Source organism: Toxotes jaculatrix, chromosome 9 (genome assembly GCF_017976425.1).
Source record: "Toxotes jaculatrix isolate fToxJac2 chromosome 9, fToxJac2.pri, whole genome shotgun sequence".
Classification (NCBI taxonomy): domain Eukaryota; kingdom Metazoa; phylum Chordata; class Actinopteri; family Toxotidae; genus Toxotes; species Toxotes jaculatrix.
Window position 1 is genome coordinate 22,235,821 of NC_054402.1, and position 9,696 is coordinate 22,245,516.

Sequence of the window (9,696 nt, forward strand, 5' to 3'; positions counted from 1 at the left end):
CTCTTAACTTATCTAACACTGTATTGATTTTTAAGGAATATTTTACATGTATAGATTGGTGGCAGACAGTGGTTCATTGTGTGTTGTGTTTAAACCCCCGACTGTTAGATAGCGGTGTTGTAATCCATCTCCAGCCATTTGACTCTCCCACTCCAATGTAACAATGTAAGCTGAGACTGGAAATAAGGTAAGGGCGCTAACATTAGCATTAGCAAGCTGAGATGTAAAGTTACCATCGACAGCTGAAGCCAGAGGAGTTCAAGCCAGAGGAGAAAAGAAAAACCTCATTTTACAAGCTGAAGACAAAAACAATAAAATAGACTTCTGATTTATCTTTACAAAGCCAAAATATTTTAATTTAATTTGACTTTTACACATAGCTGGGATGAAATACCATTTTCCATTGAGTCAGGATAAAAGAGAATATGGTTGGGTTTTTTTTTTTTTCATTTTCTAAAGAAGAACAGAAACAAGAATATGACATGATTTCCCTCAGTGTGATTTACAGCAGGAAAACAAAATATAAGTTGACTGCTTTATTTCTATGGCTGTGTCCCACTTCTCTCAGTCTGATAGAACACACATACATCTGACGGATGCACAAAAACAGATCAATGACTGGGTTGCAATCAACTGTAAACTGTCCAAAAGGTCAGGTAAAGTCAAAGCACCAATAACCAATGACCTTTTATTTGCTTCCTGGTAGATGCTGGAGGAATTGAAAATGTACTCTGGAACTGACGTCTGAATGCTGTGAACCTGGGCACATTAATGCCACCCACCCACACGCTAACAGGGAGGCCATAGGATGTCACAGGGGTCACAGGGTCAAACCCCAGATGGCTGAAAATGGAGGGCAGGGGTCAACAGTTCCTCTGTGATGGAGGAATAGGAGCTGGCTTTCAACTGTGCATTGAAGCTAATTAACATTCAAACCATTTGTAATACTGACTGCGAGGAAGTCACCCTTGATATATTTTGCTTACATGTTAAACGACTGCAGCTTTTGTTTATTAAACTACACACAACTGAAAGCAAGAGCAACAATCACAACAGTTAGCCTAGCTAGCAGCTATGGTCAGCCAGTTATGTTCTCCATCTCACCATCTGCTGTGGTCCACCCACACAACTCTTTCATAGCACTTGATCTGGACAGTAGCCTGCCAATGCCCAGGAGGGCAAAGCAGATGGTGTAGTTACAGGCAAAGCATTTACCCTTTGAACAGGAGGCAAACGTTGAATCAAATGGTTACAGAATAAAGTCAGATAGTGCACTTTATAGGGCATTAGCCTGCCTTGTTTGCTCACCTGAAACAATGTCAGCAATTGCTCAGTCAAAGCAGAAGCTTGGATAAAAAGAGAATTTTTGCTTCTGCTAAATTCAAAACTCCACAAACCATAAGCAACACTGGCAACAGAACCACATAGGTCCATTCTCTCATATGCTCTTTCTCAGCTTGCAATAAGAACTGAAACTATCATCTGATCTATGTGTGAATGAGACACAAATAAAAGTGTTCCTTTAAGGCAGCTACCTGGTTTGCAACAGCAGACACTGCCTCATGTGCACGGTTCTCTCTTAAATGGAGAAAAACAACAAGTCAAAATTTCCATTCAAATCATAGCAGCTTAGTACTGACATCATCTGTACGCACTGTACCATGAAAACCTAACTTTATACATGTAATGTGTCACTAGTGGCTTCAGAGCTTGAATGACATTCTAATAACCAATTTAAGGTCAGTTTACAATGGCTATGTATACAGCAGGGACTAAAAGTCTGAGACCAGAATTAAAATCGGTAATATTTTCACATAAACCTGGAAATAATCAGAAAGCTTGAGCATTCAGAAACACTTAAAAAAAACACAAGTAATGTCATGTCATGGAAAATATTTAAGATTCTGCACCATTTCTAGGTCAGCAATCAACTTTAAAACAAAATTGTGTACATTGACTGACAGCGCTGTATAAAAGGTCAGATTTTCTTGAGTTGTATCTCTTCCATTGAAGCATGTGTTCAGATGACACGCAGGTGGATTTGATCTGTTCATTAGAGGCTCCTTCCAGTTATTCAACTTGCAGCCAGTGTTTACCTGGTATTAATATGGGTCTCATGTTTCCAGCTGATCATTGTTTAGTAAGTAACAGTGGGGGAAAAAATGGCATCAGAACTATCAAGTATAGACTAAAGGTTTCTGAGGGGGCAGTGCATGGAACTCTAAAACCCTTTGCAGGAACTAGATCAGCCGTATCCAAAACACAATCAGGCTGAACCGAAGTGACCAGACCATAAGCAGATCAATATATAAAGCTTAGTTGTCTGAGGGATAGAAAAGCAACGTATACAGAATTTGCTAAATAAAGAACAAAATTTGAATCTGCAAAAGTGGCAGTTTCTAAACAACTTGAGAAAAGCTAGAGAAATACCAGTATTTCACAGTAGATGACTGGAACAAGGTCAGATTTACTGATGAGTTCAAGTCTGAGATTTATGGCAGAAAGATGAACAGAAGGATGTATGTGTAAGGACACAAACAGGAGACAGAATCATACTGCACTGAATCAAATTCACAGTGAAACATGGTGGTGAGAATATTCAAGTCTGAGGGTGTTTGGCCTTCTCTGGAGTTGGACACTTGCAACAAACTGACAACACCCTGACGAAGGAGAAGTACCTCTCCATTCTTCAGTGACGTGCTGTTTCCTCTGATCTGCATCTTTGTGGAGAATGATTCACACTGAAGTGGGATGATGACCCCAAACACACCTCAAAGCTTTGCAAGAACTACTTGAAAACCAGAGAAGACCAAGGACACTGTCATGGTCTTTCCTCCACAGTCACCAGATCTCAACTCTACTGAAAATTCATGGATACACTTGAAGAATGAGAAAGACAAGCATCCTGTGAGACCACAAGAAGCTCTTTGGAACATGGTCAGATCATTGCTGTGATAACATGGGTCATCAGGTTTAGCATAAACTTGTGGAGTCCATGCAGCCTGAGTGTGTGCTGTCATAAAAACAAAAGAGGATGTTAACAAAACAGCAAAAATTGAAGATATTCTGGATCCATCTCCACTTTTCTGAGATTTAACTTTTCACTTAAATTGTTTAAGACATTAAAATGTGTAATGAAAAAGAATGCATTCAAAACAAATGCAAAATAGAGGCATCTTAACTAGTGCTCTCACACTTTCGGACCCCACTGTGTGTGTGTGTGTGTGTGTGTGTGTGTGTGTGTGTGTGTGTGTGTGTGTGTGTGTGTGTGTGTGTGTGTGTGTGTGTGTGGTACTGATCCATAGCTATTGCTGCAGTACCAGTTAATTCAGTGCGTGACTAAACAAATCAACAAGTTCAATTGTTTTCAAATAAGTAAAACAAGCGACTTGCCTAAATACTTTTATGCCGAAATATTGCGTGGACACCAAACAGACAGAAAATATCTTGCTTTTCGTTCTTTTAGGTGTGTCTCTTTATCAGGGAGCAATGAAGCACTAAAATGACACAATATTTCACAGAGTTTGGGAAAGGCTCTGCTCTCCCGGCAGGGTGCGAAGGGAACGCATCGGCGCTATCGCTGCCTCAGAAAACAGAAGAGCAAAGTTTGAAGTTTGAGTTTTTCCTTCAGCTTCTTGCAAAATAAAGCGACAGCAGACCACAGTCACGACGCTGTACGGCTGTTTTCGACTCAATATCCCGGTCTTAGGAAAGGGAGAAAAATCAAACTTACCGTGCGTTATGCCTTTATGCAGCCCGCGTCTCTCTCAAGGCGAGAGGGATTCGAGAGAAGCGACCTCAAGGAAACCTCTCACGACGCCAAGTTTCCTCTTTCCTCAGCAAAACCAAACAGTCGGACTTCAGTGTGACTCTCGATGGAGGGAGGGGGGGGTGGAGGGGTGTAGGGAGAAGTGGTAAGACAAAGGCGAAAATTGCTTCTGCCAAGTCGACATTTATCTGCAGTGACGAAGTGAAAGGACGCTTCAGAGGGAATGGTCGGCTTTCTTTGTTCCTCCTGCCCGCAGCCTGTTCCGTGGATATTATCACCGTTCATGTGTCCCTGACAGCAGCTGATTGGCTGGAGCGCCGGGATCAAGAAAAGGTGACTGGTGTCAAGCCAGTCAGAATAACAACACTTTTTCCGATCACGACGTGCACGAAGAAAGTCTTTTCTTAAAATGTTATTTTTAGCCTTTTTGTACAACAGTTGCATTACAATTTGTTTAACGATTCTGTATAGATTTTTGTATATTTTATGTTGCTGGAAGTTATTTTTCCTAAATGTGAGTAATTCCATGCTTTTATTTTGTATGTTACCTTACTAGTCTTCCTGTTGAATTTCAGGTTTAAAGCACTTGATGCAGGGTGGAGGCCACTTCATGCCTTACATAGTTTTATCCTGAGCATAATCGCAAGCTGTCCACTGTTTTCTATTTAATTCATTTGTATTTGAGCCATGGCCCTATAAATAAGGTTAGAATTTAAATAAAAAAAGGTATTATTTATCATTTTTACTCAGACAAATTAAGTTTGTGATGTTATACTGTATAAAAGTGTTTCACAAAACAAAATTTGTTGTACACTTTCTATAACTATCTTTATCTCGCCTATAAATGCATCAACAGCAGATTTAAATATGAGCAAGTAGGCTCAGTGGGCATAAAGGCCTGGATGAAATTAGGCTTATTGTGAAAACTAGTTCATTGGCTCCCTGAGCAGCTGGCCTCAAATCAAATCCAAAGAGAGCTGAGAATTTAAGTTGATGGGTTTAACACAGCAGAGATCACTTGCCTGTCAGTAAAAAAATGCAATATTTTCTTTGCTCCTCTGCAGTGAATAATTTAAGGAATAGTTTGACATTATTTTGCCGGAAGTCAGATGAGATCAATAACACTCTCATGTCTGCCTGTTAAATATGAAACTGCATCGGGAGACAGTTAGCTATTCTTGCATAAAGACTGGAAACACGGAGAAACAACTTTAGCACATTATATATGTATATAGTTTGTTTTATCCAAAATGATGGCTGACATGATGGAAGGATTTTTTTTTTTTTTTTTACCTTTAGACAGAGCCCAGCTAGCCGTTCCCCCCTGTTTCCAGTATTTGTGCTAAGCTAAGCTAAGATATAAGAGTGGTATCATTCTTCTTGTCTAATCCTCAGCAACAACATGGATAAGCATTTTTTCCCAAAATGTCAAACTCTTTCTGTCTATCTCTCATAGCTGTAACCACAGACAGCGAAACGTCTGATACTCATAAAGTCAGAAAGCTGATCTTGGTGAGACAGCGACAGTGCCGACTGACAGTGACTCAGAGATCCCATGCTGTGAGTGTGTCTGCATTGGATTTGCTGCTGTGTAAAAGCAAGTTATTGTCTGTGAATGAGGCTGTGTGAGAGAGAGAGGGAGTTAGTGTGTGTGATTGTGATTGTGCTCGTCTGCCTGCCTTTCTGTGCTGACTTCAGAGAAAGCTGCCATGGCTGCTCTCACCAGCACGCACTGAACCCTCCCCAAGTCCTCCGACAGATACTTTGCATCAGATAATTTCACTCTCTTCCTTTGGAACTTTCTTTCTTTTTAATGTTAACTACATTCCCTTGTGCTGCTGTGTCAAATTCAATTTCCCCTTATGGGGATCAATAAATTTTATCTTATCTTTCGTCATCTCCCCTGGATCTACCGTTCTTTTTCCCTTTTGCTTTCTCCTTCTAGTTCCCCAGCTGTCTCTCTCTAACCGGTCCTCTTGTGTCACGTCTTCATCCTGTGGGTCTTTCTCTCCCCGGACCAGCTTTGGAGCCCGCCATAATTGGATGGTGTACTGACAGTAAAACAATGTCGCTGAATCACCATGAGGACTTCTGCTTGTTAGAAAATACAGGGGAGTACTTTGTCTAGACTTGGCTGAACTTCCTTTCACTTTGCCTCCCATATGTAGGTGATTTGGGTGTGTGTGTGTGTGTGTGTGTGTGTTTGTGTTTGTGTTTCTGTTTCTGTGTGTGTTTGTGTTTGTGTTTATGTGTGTGTGTATGAGATACAGAGACAGAGAGATGTCCTTGAATTCACCCAAGCCAGCGTGCCTCTCACAGCCCACCACAGTGGGCGATGGGGTTCAAACAGTTGCCAGTGTTAAGCGTGCTCATGTGTTTTGTGGATTCATTGAAGTCTAGCCTCGGGTCACAAGAATGATTTTCATGTTTTCAAACTTTCTGTGTCTGATTGTTGAAAATCAGTGTTGCATTGTGTATATACAATCCACCTTTTCTCTACTTAGATCAAAGAACTCTCATGTCTAGCCATTAAATATGAAGCTGGAGCCGGGAGATGGTTAGCTTAAGTGTAAAAACAACAGCTTGTGGTTATGTGTTCTACCATTTCTTGGCATTGAACAGTGACTTCCTGTAAAACTGCCCCCCCACAAAAAAAAAACTGTAAGTTGACATTTTCACACTTCAGCTTTTTTACAGATAACACAAATAAAACATAGCATGTTGATGAGTGAGCTTTAAAGGTGCTGGTAGGCAGATTTTGTTGCCTTTGGACAGAACCTACCAAACTGTTTCCTCTCCCTGTGCTAAGCTAAGCTAACCATCTATAACAGCACTATATTTAACTTGTAACTATACTGAACTTGTCAAACTCTTCCTTTAATATAAACTTTCTCGTCTCCTGTTACTTGCTCCATAGAGATCGTCACTGTAAAAATAACAAGAGAGCAAGATTAAGCTTCAGGTCTTGGATCACCAAACAGTAAAAGCATCCATGTCTAAGAAGTGGAAAGGTATGAAATTGGTTTGGTGTCTTAACAATATCCAAGTGATCACAGAGCAGCCGTGTTAAATATGGGTGAAGTGCTTGGAGAAGAAACAGAGCAATAGCAAAGGAGGCAGATCAAATGCATTTTCTTTTTAATTCATGCATGCAGTGTGGTGTGTGTGATTCCTTGTGCATGTCAGCCATATGTTGTAGTTGTCATTCTCCACTTTTACTGGCAAACATCTGAAGCAAGAAGAGTGAGAGTTCTTTAAGTCTGGTCTAGGATAAGAGGAGTTGGTGCACAAGATAATGGGGACATACAGAGTCTCCAAGGGTGTGGAGGGACAGAGACTTCATACAGAAAGTGGATGAGTGGTCAGTGAGTTCTTTAGTTCAGTTAGTTTTAATTGTAGCCTAAATTGAACTATAATTAAAAGACCCTGTTGTAAGATATGAATAATACATGGACAAACAGACATTTTATAATACATAAAAGCATTGGTGTTAAATGCAAACTGATCTTAAAGGGGTACTCCACTGATTTTACACATGAAAACAGGCTGACCTGTCTCAGAGGGCAGTGCTCAGACTGTACAAACAGCTGTATGATGTGTGTCTTGGTTCCAGAGGGAGCTCTTTAAGGTGAGACCATGTAACTTCTGAGAGGAGAAACAACACATTCTGCCTTTTACAGATGAAACGTTTAATGCTTAAGTAATAAAATGCCTTTGCTCAATCCAGGACTCACAGGGGCGTCGCTGCTACAGCCACCTAGTCCCGTATGACCATGAGTTTACAGTGGATAATGTCAAAAACATTTTAGCTGTGTAACTGGATTCTTCTACACTTGTGCTGATACAATAGCTTTTAACTGCCACTTGTGACCGCAGTGGATGCTTTAAAGTCACAGGTAAACAGTAGTTAGACCGTCTTCAACCGCTGTCATGAGACAAATTTGCAAGTGAAAGTGAACATGTGGGTGGGAAATCATATCAAATCCTTAAGATTTCATTTGACTGCTCAAAAGTGGGCACATATCAACAGAGTCAGAGCTGCAGAGAGCTACCACCTACACCTCCCTCACAAGTGCTATAGCATGAGAGAGAAATTACTAAGAGCACAACCACTCTCTTTAGGAAATGTAGACAAAGTTTTGTTGCTGATAGAGGTCAAAACACAAACCTCTGACCCATGATATTATTCTGCATATATGGAAGAAGGGGCTAGCTGGTTTTATCCAATCAGATTTGATTGGATAAAATTATATTATTTTCACATATCCGTTATAGATCTAGGTGTAAATAACTAACTTGCTTAAAAAGGCCTTTGCTTCTTTTGCCTTTATTTTGACCATTCTTTTTCAAACTTCTCCTCTTGTGAGTCCACCAACTTACTGAAAGTGAAATGTGAAATTGCTGGAATGACAGATACCTGCTGCTTCCTTCTGCAGGACCTCAGACATGACAAATCACTTCAGTGGAAGTGGAAATTAAAAAGCAGTAGGCTACAGAAAAAAATGCCAAACCAAGAAGAGCTGGGTCTATATTGTTGACTGAAAAAAAAAACTTAAATCTTTCTGTATAACCCAGATACAGATTAGTGCCCAGATCTTTTTAAACATTAAGCCAGACAACTGAAAATACCACAACACAGAGCCAAAAGCCAGTCAGAGACAGTGGAAATGAAAAACAGCATTATTCTGTCTTTCTTTACCCTCCACTCCAGTTAAGAAGTAAACAAGGTGCCAGTAATAATGCCCAACTGGCTCAATCAGGTTTTTTGCTGTTGCTTCACAGTGTGTCCCAAAAGCTCAATTTACAATTGAGGCACAACCAACACCCCCAGGCACTTTGTATTATTTCAAGAACACTGGTGTTGCTGGCAGATTGTGGAGTATGTTTTGGGAACACATTCCTCCCTCCTCTCAGTCTGACACAAAATAAATATGTGCATTGTCTAACTCAGGCTGGTCCTGCTGGAGCTAATGTGATGGGCGATGTTCAGGCCAGGAAATGAGCAGTGGATTAGGTAGGCTAAGCATGTTTTTCAGCTGAGGCTATGCCATCATTCGCCTGGCATCGGTTCATGTTCTGCTTCAGTCTGCAAAGTTTACATGTAGCTGACTGCCTCATTTAATGTCACAGCTGTGTCTGTGGTGCAAATGCACAGTGATACATTTGGTGGCTGATGTGTTATTTTTGTTTTCTTTTTTTTTTTTCGTTCTCCCATCTTCTGGATTGAGGATTGAGGCAGCAGCAGGCCGTCATCTGTCAGTATCTACTCCACGGTGCTGATGGAGCACGGGAAGATGACAGGAGCTCAGCAGGTCAACACCACCACCTGGTGGCTGGAAATCTTACAGCTGTCGGCCGACTCATCAAAGGTGTTGTTCAGTTTTACAGTTTTCACAACTGCTTAAGCACATTTTCTGAGACGGGGTTACAATTATCAGACATCAGTCTGTATTGTGTACAACAACACCTTACTTGTCAACAAAAGGCTGTCACTCTCTCAACAGAAACTAATATGAAGTCACCGATGACAGTATCACTGCCACCAAAATTATATACACCTTTATCATTGTGGCCCAAATAAACAAATATCATATTGAGCTGACTCTCTTTTTTCCCCCTTATGTCCATAGTTTATTTGTATAACATAAAAATAAATGTAGGGTTAAAAAAAAATGTCACAACGCAACAAATTTCATGCAATTCAGGAACTATGTAGATATGAAAAATATCTACATCTTTAAAATATTTTAAAATCATGGTGCAGCTCTCTTTTTAGTGTCTCTGCCATGAAAATTGACAACATGTGATGAGTTGCATGATCATGCTACTACTTGAATTTAAGAATACATTGTTGGATGTTTTTATGTTAACAGTGAATCACATGACTGCTGAGAGGAGTCACCCACCTGATCACGGTGATGATTCCC

The 9,696-nt window shown here is 40.4% G+C and overlaps 1 protein-coding gene across 2 annotated transcripts in view; it reads right to left on the reverse strand.

The window, feature by feature from the left end:
* Window positions 1–4,074, reverse strand: part of LOC121187765 (SPRY domain-containing SOCS box protein 4-like) — a 45,758-nt gene extending 41,684 nt beyond the window's left edge. For both annotated transcript variants that reach the window (XR_005894623.1, XM_041047171.1), the window contains exon 1: window positions 3,734–4,074. The gene's annotated coding sequence lies outside the window, so the exon portion shown is untranslated. The remainder of the gene's footprint in view (window positions 1–3,733) is intronic.
* Window positions 4,075–9,696: the final 5,622 nt, after the last annotated feature.